General features: G+C 40.6%; 2 long non-coding RNA genes across 4 annotated transcripts in view; both read right to left on the reverse strand.

Moving 5' to 3' along the window:
• Positions 1–1,796, reverse strand: part of LOC119472964 — a 17,998-nt gene extending 16,202 nt beyond the window's left edge. Inside the window, exon 1 of the long non-coding RNA XR_005202135.1 lies at positions 820–1,796. This is a non-coding gene — a long non-coding RNA (uncharacterized LOC119472964). The remainder of the gene's footprint in view (positions 1–819) is intronic.
• Positions 1–2,319, reverse strand: part of LOC108312495 — a 37,165-nt gene extending 34,846 nt beyond the window's left edge. For 2 of the 3 annotated variants that reach the window (XR_005202133.1, XR_005202134.1), the window contains exon 1: positions 1,808–2,319. This is a non-coding gene — a long non-coding RNA (uncharacterized LOC108312495). The remainder of the gene's footprint in view (positions 1–1,807) is intronic. The other variant, XR_001828665.2, reaches the window with a different exon arrangement.
• Between the last annotated feature and the right edge of the window lie 8,433 nt (positions 2,320–10,752).

Genomic DNA, 10,752 nt, shown 5'->3' on the forward strand with positions numbered 1-10,752 from the left:
GCAATTCTCCTGCCTCAGCCTCCTGATTAGCTGGGATTACAGGCACACACCACCATGCCCAGCTGATTTTTTGTATTTTTAGTAGAAACGGGGTTTCACCATGTTGACCAGGATGGTCTCGATCTCTTGACCTCGTGATCCACCCACCTTGGCCTCCCAGAGTGCTGGGATTACAGGCGTGAGCCACCGCGCCCGGCCTGTTATTTTTATTTTCAAAGAATACAAGTAAAATGAAATGATTAATCTATCATTGTTTGCATATATGAGCTAAATCTACATGTAAGAAAAATATATGTATATAATAAAATATATACATAAAATCTGGACACAGAAACATTTCCTTTTTATTTCTGAAGAGGCTAAAAGTTCAAAGATAACACAAAATAATAATGACGTCAAAAAATAGAAAGTGAGATTATTTTTATCTGGGCAACATTCATATTCTTCTTCCCAAGAATTATTCCATTAATAATAAACTTGTACTAGAAGTGTTGTACATGCTCGCTGCAGCAATCACAGATAAGAAAAACTTTACTTAAAATGCAAATGCCCAGAAATTACAAATGTTATATTTTGTACACATTTTTTGTTAACACAAGACCATAGGATGTTTTTGTGTATGTATAATCAAACTGATTCTTTTTTCCTTGCTGGCTATAACAAAATACATCTTTGCACATCAACGTACTTCTATATCTATTGTCACATTCAATGGTCACATATTATTCCACCCTTGGCTGCAACAGAAATTTATTTATAGAATTCACTCTGTTCTTTTTTAAACAAGTGCTGCAAAAAACAAAGTGCATGCATCTCTACCTCCCAAGGGTATTTTAGTATAATGGAATTGATGGGTAAAGAGTATACACATTTTTCAAATGTAGTATTTACCACCAAATTGTCTATTTAAAAAGTTACCAGCAACTTTAAGCGGCAGTACAAAACATCCTCACACATATTGTGGACAGAAAACAGTTTCATTCCTCTTTTAATTTAAATTCATATACCATCATGTTTGTGATATAAAATTTCATTACTTTTCTTCAAAGAGCAGGCATTTTTTCATTAATAATTCATCCTTTCCTATTCCTATCTGTTAACATTATCAACACTTACATATATCTTATATCATTTCAGTGTTTCTGGGTTTCCTATCCTGTTCCATGCATTTATGCGTATTTTCAGTTGTTAGTAAACAATTAATTATAGAAATTAATAGCACATTTTAATAACTAGAGAAGCCAGTATTTTTTCAGTCCATTATAAAATTATTTAAAATGTCATCACAATAGTAAAAGACAGGTGTCGTGCAAAAATGTTAAAATCTTGGTATTTTCATTGTTTATGTAAAATTGATAAACTCAGAAAGAATTCACATTTTGAGAAAAATGCGTCTTCTCATTCAAGAACACAAAACCCACCTCCCACTTCCAAGTTTCCCTCTAGGGCCCTTCAGTAAAGAACCGATCTATGTATAACGGGCAGTTTTATCTGAGGAATTACCGTCTACTGAAAATGACTCCGGGTATTTTTAATGGGGGAATGAGTTCTCAGTAGGACCTCCCGTAATGTATAAAACACCATGTTTTAAACGTGAACGTTAAAAATAACAACACTGTATATGCCTGACTTTGTGAGTTAAATCACTCACATTCACCAGCTGCTCCAGCTGGGTTGTTAGGAGGGATAAGCAGCTGCGGCTCATTTGGCTCCGCCGCTCCGAGGGTGCCCGGTGCCCTCCAAGGCCCTGTCCCAGGGGAGAAGCCGGGCCTAGGGAACCCTCCCACCCCGGGCTGAGCCCCTCTACCTGTGCAGCTTGTCCCGGGAGTCCAGGCCTCCGCTCCTGCGCGCCAGGCAGCTCCACCTCCACGGAGTTGCCCCTGACAGCCGCCCTGCGGATGTTCCGCAGTTCCGCTTCCGGGATTCGGTGCCCGGAAGCAGCGTAGATGGGATCTATGGAGCCCAGGACCTGAGGTTCTGCTCCGCTTCGGCCCCTGGTTCCTAAAGCGGAGGAACTTCTTCAAGGTGGTGACTTATTCTCAGATTCTCAAAAACCAGCTCCTGAGCTGCGGCTCCTCCAACCCCCACCGGGTGTCAACCTCCAATCTGCGATCCCAAATCTGCTTTCTAGCCCAGAATCCGCGATCCAGCCGGGTCCACCACAGCCTTCAGCAGCAACACTCTCAGCCTGCGACCTATTAGACTGAGCGAGCCCCGCAAAGCCGTTAGGTGTGCGCCTGCGCCACAGTGGCCCCCTGGCTCCCGGAAGCCACTCCCAGTTGTGCACAGGCAGCTGGGGCTGCCGCTCAGGGCTCGCAAAGCTGGGCTCCGGGTTCTCCTTGGCTGGACAGGCCTGTCCAAGGACTACAGGCACAGGATAGCAGGTTGCTCCTTCCCCCACCAGCCCCCACTGCTGCCCATGCTGGAGGCACAGTTTGCAGGTGGAGCTCTGGTACTGGCGCAGGATGGCGGGGCTTCCCTTGGGTGGCATCAGGGTCACCAAGTGCACAGCCTATCTGGCCTGAGGGTCCACTCCTCTTGGACACCTCTCCAGATCCTGGGCCCCTGCTCTGGGCACTCTGCATCCACACCGATGAGACTGAGTGGCTGCTGGTGGGGCTGACTGCCTGACTTTGCCGCCTGGGTGCCCAGCCTCAGTATTCCAGCTGCTGGGGGTGTGGCCCTGGCCTAGGGTGTCCTGCCACTTGCTGCTTCCATGCCACGTCTAGGCTGCAGGGGTGACTTGGGTACCGGTGGTGGTTAGGGGGCTGGGTATCTGATGTCCTCAGGGTCAAGTGCATCACCCACCCACCTGAGGGTCTGTTCTTCCTTGTCCTCCTCCCAAGAGCCCAGGGGCCACCAGGCGGCAACTTAGGAATGCTTAAATTGAAGGAAATATTTTTTCTCTCTCTTTGAGAAATAAGTGGTGATTTTGTTTTGTTTTTGATACTCAGCTACAGCACAAAACAAAGGTGATGCAGAGGTGAAGGTGCACAGCCAGTTCCTCTATTGATTACCTCCAAACATAAATGTCCAACACAACTGCTTTGCTTGTCACTTTCACCTCAACACTTACATATGCCTACAGATCTGTTCAATCACGACTGTTGGATTTAGAATTATTTAATACACAATTATTTCATAATACCCAAACTACTTTTAATAGTTTACCATCTCTGCAATCCTGAATTATTCATTTTTTCTTTGTTTATAACACCATTGCTATAGTAAGATCAAAATCACAAAACTCACATTTCATTGAGTTAAAAAAAACATTAAAACATTTTATACATAAAAGATGATAAAATGTATTTCTGTCATAAAAATTATGGATTTGCAAAATTTTATGTTTAGCTACATTCCTATGATTAAGTTTAACTTTGACCCCTCAAATCTTATGTCCTCACATTTCAAAACCAATCATGCCTTCCCAACAGTCCCACAAGTCTTATTTCAACATTAACTCAAAAGTCCACAGTCCATAGTCTCATCTGTGAAAAGGCAAGTCCCTTCCACCTATGAAGCTGTAAAATCAAAAGCAAGCTAGTTACTTCCTAGATACAATGGGGATACAGGCATTGGGAAAATACACGTGTTCCAAATGCAAGAAATAAATGGGTTACAGGTCCCGTTAAAGACAGAAACCCAATAGGGCAGTCAAATTATAAGGTTCCAAAATAATAATCTTTGACTCCAGGTCTCATATCCCTAACCCTAACCCTAACTCTAACCCTAACTCATAATCCCTAACTTTAACCACGAACCCTAAGCCTAACCCTGCCCTAAACCATAACACTGACCCTAACCCTAACCCTCTGACCCTAACCCCTAAACCCTAACCTTAAACATAGCCCTAGCCCAAACCCTAATCCTATTGCTAAGCCTTGCCATATGCCTAACTCTAACCCTAACTCTAGCCCTAATCCTAACCCTAAACCCTAACCCTCACCCTCACACTAACCCTAACCCTAAACCCTAAACCCAACCCTAACACCTAACCCTAAACCTATCAACCCTGCCCCAACCCTAATCCTAACTTTAATCCCTCACTTTAACCCTAACCCTGTTGCTAAACCTAACCCTAACAACCCTAACCCTAACCCCAAAACCCTAAGCCTTACCCTAACCACTGCCCTAAATCCTAACCCAAATTCCTACTCTAAACTGTAAAATTTAATGCTAACCCTTAATCCTAATCCCTAACCCTAACCTTACTCGTTACCCGTAACTCTAAATCTAACCTAGGCTTAACCCTCAATCATGATCCCTAATGTTACTTTTACCCACTCTAGTCCTTACCTTAAGCTAAACCTACTCTAACCTGTATATAACTCCAATCCAAAATCTCATTAAAACTTTCACCCTAACCCTTCACTGTAATTCTGACCTGTCAACCTAACCCTATTTGTCAGCCTAATCTCTCCCTCTAAATCTCTACTATGGAGCTCTAACCACCAACCTGAACCTCCTAACTTGGAGCCCTTATACCATAATCTTTAACTGGTAAAGCCCTATGTCCTGATTGTGTAATACCCTTACACACTCAATTCTGTAAATACCAACTGCAATCTATACCCAATCCCATCCTGATCCATCCTACACAGTGTCACGCCATTTCAGGGACTGAAATCTACAGATCTATAACCTCAAAAATGCAGACTTAGTAATCCTCAAAAAATAATAATAATAATAAATTTAAACCAACAGCATTTTGAAAGGATCAAACACCACGAACACGATTTCTTTATCCCAGAAAATCAACGCTGGTTCCACACACGAACACCATCCATGTAGCACACCATATTATTAGAATGAATGGAAAACACCCCATAATTCTCTCAACTGATGCAAAAAGGGCTCCCAAAAAAGTTCAACACCCATGTCACAATAAAAAACACTCACAAACCTAGAAATAGAAGGAAATTTCTTAAACATGATAAAAGCAATTTTATAAAACCAACAATAAATATAATTGTCATCACTGAAAGGTTTATTCCTAATAGAATAACAAGGCACAGATACCTACTTTCATTCTTGTATTCAATAGTATATTGGAAGATTCAGTTAGGGCAATTATGCAAGAAAATAAAATAACAACTATTCAAGGATCAATTATCACCTGATCTTATACATAGAAATTCCTAAGGAATGTTTAAAAAATTATTAGAGATAGTAAACAGATTGGGTAAACTTACAAGCACAATACCAACCCAAAAATCCATTTTATTTTATTTTATTTATTATTATTATTATTTTTTGAGATGGAGTTTTACGCTTGTCAACCAGGCTGGAGTACAATGGCACAATCTTGGCTCACTGCAACCTCCCTCTCCCAGTTTCAAGCAATTCTTCCACTTCAGACTCCTGAGTAGCTGGGATTACAGGCATGAGCCACCACACCCAGATAATTTTTTGTATTTTTAGTAGAGACGGGTTCTGTCACGTTGCCCAGAGTAGCTGGGATTACAGGCATGAGCCACCATACCCAGATAATTTTTTGTATTTTTAGTAGAGACGGGTTTTGTCACGTTGCCCAGGCTGGTCTCATACACCTGACCTCAGGTGATCTGCCTGCCTTGGCTTCCCTGAATGCCGAGATTACAGGTGTGAGCCACCTCGCCTGGCAGAAAAGTCTATTTTATATGTATACATTAGCAATGAATAATCTGAAAAGGAAATTGTAAAAATTTCACTTTAAGACCAATAACAATAATAAGGAATAAATATAATCAAAGGGCAAGAGTTAGATGGGAAAAATTATAAAACATTGCTTAAGGAAATTAAACAAAGCCTAAATAAATGTAAAAGCATGTTACGTTCATAGATTTGAAGATGGTATTTGTCAGGTTTGCCAAACTACACAAAGCAAACTACAGATTCAATGTTATTACTACAGATTCAATGTTATTCCTACAGAAATCCCAAAGGCCTTGGGACAGAAATGGGAAAGCTAATCCCAACATTCATATAGAATTTTAATTCACCCTGAATAGCCAAACCAATCCAGAAAAGTAACTCCAAATTGGAAGGTTCACACATCCCAATTTCAAATCTTATTACAAAGCAGCAGTAATCAAAACAGCGTCACACTGGCACAGGAATAAACAGAAAGATCAATTGAATTGGATCGGAAGTCCACACATAAAACAGTGCCTCTATGCTCAAATGATTTTACACAAGATCCACAACCATTAAACTGGGGAAAGAATGCTGTCCTCAACAAGTGATGTAAGGCAACTTGCTATCCACATAAAGGAACATGAAATTGTATCCTTACCTCATATCACATTAACAAATTAACTTAAAATGGATCAAAGACCTAAAGATGGGTAAACTAAAAACTCTAGAAGAAAACACACAGTTAAACCTTTATGACCTAGGATGTAGCAATGTTTTCTCAGATCTGACAACCAAAAGCACAAACCACAAAAGGAAAAATAGGTAAGATGATTTCCTCAAAATTCAAAACTTTTATGCCTCAGAAAACATGATGAAAAAAGTTGAAAGACAAAATTGTTAGAAAAGGAAAAACAACTATCTTCTTCTAGTACACTCTCAACACGCAACACAGAACACTTCTGTTATCAGATGCCTGGGCTTTTTCCCCACACAGACCAAATCCTGGACACCAGCTGGGTGTCCTTCAGTGCAATCCAATTCTCACACTACCAGGAAAAAGCATCAGACCCCACAGGCTAAGGGCTCAATACTAGGAAAACAGGTCATGCAACTTGTTGCTTGCAATACATGAAAGGATGGTAAACACGAGGATGATAATTTAAAAGGTGACTTTATGCCAGATCTTAGCTGAAGGGAATGTATCAGCTCCTGACTTAAGGGAACAGCATCCACTTTCAGGGCAAAAATCAGGAGCTTTGAAAGGGTGACTTGGCAGAATGGCATGAAGGGGATGGGGTGAAGAGGTGCAGGGTCTATGGAACTTGCTCTGATGTTGTATCCATTAGATGGTCTTGCTAGTACACCATGGGCAAAGCTATGTTGTAAATGGACTGTTGTATCCTGGCAATCTCCTGGTAGGGGAGAGTTCCAGAGGTGCCTAGTTTGTTTCAAGTTTTGGTCCCTGGAACTTACAAGTAAACACACAGTTTAAAAAGCTTGCAATGTAGGAAGTGTCTAGTGGAGAGAAGGCAAAGCCTATAATTGCATTCCTAAAAAGCAAGGTAGGAAGTGCAGGAAAAGGAAAAATATAAAGGTAATACATTTCTTCTTTAAGAAAGTAAGGGTACTCAATTATAAGACTGTAACCACTTCAGATGCCAATCACAAACAGTAGGTTCTCAGGTTAATTTCTGTTGACTTGGCTACAGATTGGAGGCTCCCACAACACCCTTATTTGTTTCAGCAATTTGCTACAGCACATTACAGAACCCATAAAAATAGTGTACTTACTATTGCTGACTTATTATCAAGGATATTTTAAAGGCTACAGATGAACAGCCAGATGAAGAGATGCACAGCATACGGTATGTGGAAGGGGTGCAGGCCTTCCATGTCCTCTCCAAATATGATCCTCCAGCATCTCCCCATGTTCAGCAACACAGATACTCTCCCAACCCTGTCCTTTATTACAGGCAGACTGGTACAACAGCGCCTTTAGGTATTCAACTCAACCATCAGCACCTCTATCTTTCATAGAGATGGGGAGGAGACTGAAATTTCAAATCCGCTAATGACAAGGTTGGTTTCTTTGGCAACCAGCCCCACTGAGGCTGTCCAGGTGCCACCAGCCATCAGTCATCTCATTAGTATACAAAAGACACATCACTTCATACATCCCAAAGGCTTAGCGCTCTGCCTCAGGACACCGGGGCAGAGGCCACACATAAACTCATTATGTTCCAGTAAACCACAGAATGGAAGAAAAAATCTGCACAATAGATACTTCATAAGTGTCTGTTATCCAGAATGTATAAATAACTTTTACAATTCCACAACAAAGACAATTCAATCTAAAAACTAATGAAGAACTCTAACACACACTTCACCAGCAAGCACTTGAAACATGCTTAACATCATTAATCACAATTAAAACCATAAAGAGATACCCCTTAATTCACACCAGAATTGTTATACTAAAAACAAACAAGTGTTGACAAAGATGTGCAGAAACTTGAATTATTAAACTGCTTGTGACAGTATGAAATGGTGCAGAATATGTGTAAAAAAATCTGGTGTTTCTTCCAACAGTTACAAATAGATTTACCATATAACTCAGTGATTCCATTCCTAGGTATATACCCCAAAGAACTGAAAACAGGTGTTCAAACAAAAACTTGTATGCTCTTTAAATGTGTCAATATCATAAATATGCAGGAAAGTCTTGGGAACAGTGCCAGGAAAACTGAATCAGAATGAAAAAACACATTATACCCCCAGGTGGGGCAGAAGGTAAAAGTGAAATGACTTTGTGAACTGAATTATCACATAGGAACCATGCTGATTTCCTGATCTAGGGGTTATGTGGTGGTAACCTAAGAGAGTATCCATGCTTTGGGTAAAATATACTGGAGTATTTTGTGGGACATTGCAAATCTGGTACAGCAATAACTGCTGGGGACTCTAAGAAAAGAAACAGGTTATATTTTGCACTGCTACTAGAAGTTTCCTAGAAGTATGACATTATTAAAAAGTAAATTACTTTTTAAAACAACCATATCAATACTATGCCAGAAAAGCAGAGACATCATCAAAATCCACTATAGAGGCTATACTTCATCCAAAGCTGTGAACGCTTATAAAAGCCTCAATGTCAACAGACTCCACTTAGTAGATATTATTATACTTATTAGTATTAGAGGCTACTGTGTGGATACATCAGTGTTACAGCACGGTGTGGATATTAGTGTTAGGGCATAGTGTACATATTATATTGGTGTTGGAGAACAGTACAGATGCTATATTAGCTTTAGGCCACAGTGTGGATAGTATTACATTAGTATTAGAAGCAACAGTGTGGATATTAGATTAGCGTTAGAGTATGATGTGGATATTATATTGGTGTTAGGGCACGGTATAGATATCATAGTAATGTTAGGGCATGGTGTTATTATTATATTAGAGGCCACGGTGAGAATATATCTTAGCAACCGCTGTGTCTCAGAATTGACAATGATATCAGGGTGTAGTCGTTAACAGTGGGATTTGGGGATTTCATTTTACTAAATGAATTTCTTCCTTTGCTGAGTACTCTAAAGCCTCTCTTCTCTGCACTCAGGGTTTTTAATGAGTGCAGAGAAGAAGGAAGCTTTTTACTCACCAATGAACAATGCCTAGTTGACACGACCTTCGTGCTGCCCTGAGGAAGTCAAGCTCCTCTCTGCTTCTGGCACCTCAAAGGGATGTTGGTCAGGGGTGGGTTCACGTGCCCTCTGGTGGTGCCAGAGCTCAGTACAGACACTCTTGCTCAGTTTCTCGGTGGATGTGCACCCCCGCCTGGCTGTCCTGAAATACCTATAAAATTCAATATTCAATTTATTCAATGTAATAATTTTGGAAATTCAAACCAAAATGAAACCCACTGTAGCCATATCCTTCCCAAAAATGGTGAAGGAAGACTTTGGAAGCCATGTAGAATGAAATGAATATATGTACAAAATAAGAAAAACAAAAACCTACTCAAAATAGTCCAGAGACTGTAATTTGAAATACAAAACTATAAAAAACTAAAAGAAAATCTATGTGATGTTGGGTTTGGTTTTGAGTTTTAACACACAACATCAAATGCCAGTTCATGAAAATATTGATAACACAGACTTTATAAAACTAAGTATTCTATTGTGAAAAACTGTATTCAGAGAACAAAAAGACAAGACAAGAAAATATTTACAAAATACATAAGAGTTTTTAAAACTGGCTAAATATCTGAACAGATACCCAACCAAAGCAAATATACCAATAGTAGGATGGGTATTGTGGATGCCCATTTCTACTAAAAATACAAAAATTACCCAGGCGTGGTGGTGCATGTCTGCAATCCCAGCTACTCGGGAGACAGGTAAAACAATCGCTTGAACCCGGGAGGCGGAGGTTGTGGTGGGCCAAGATCAGGCCATTCCTCTTCCCTACTGTATATGTAAAAATGCAGATTCACTGAACCAGACTAAATTGTATTCAGTGGAAAGCTGATCAAGGATTCAAAAGAATGCAACCTTTTGTTTTATCTGCTTCTGACCTAGAAGCACCCCCACTTCCTACTTCTAGTTGTTCTTCCTTATTGAACCAAACGACTGGACATCTTACACAAGTTGATTGGTGTCTCATGTCTCTCTAAAATGTATAAAAGCAAGCTCTACCCTGACCACCTTGGGCCCATGTTAATAGGACCTCCTGAGGCTGTGTCATGGGCATGTCCTTAACCTTGGCAAAATAAGCGTTCTAAATTGGCTGAGACCTGACTCAGATATTTTGGGATTACAATCCACAGTCATCATGGTGTGACAGTGGACAACAGCATTCAGTACAGAGACATGCTATACAGGTTTGTAGCCTGGGAGCAATAGGCTACACCATATAACTTACGTGTGGAGTGGGCTACACCATCTAGGTTTTAAAAGGACACTCTAAGGTGTTTGGACAAGGATGAAATCACTAAGGACAAATTTTTCAGAAAGAATCCACATCATAGGCCGGGCGCGGTGGCTCACGCCTGTAATCCCAGCACTTCGGGAGGCCGAGGCGGGTGGATCACGAGGTCAAGAGATCGAGACCATCCTGGTCAACATGGTGAAACCC

Source organism: Cebus imitator, unplaced genomic scaffold (genome assembly GCF_001604975.1).
Source record: "Cebus imitator isolate Cc_AM_T3 unplaced genomic scaffold, Cebus_imitator-1.0 Scaffold125, whole genome shotgun sequence".
Taxonomy (NCBI): Eukaryota; Metazoa; Chordata; class Mammalia; order Primates; family Cebidae; genus Cebus; species Cebus imitator.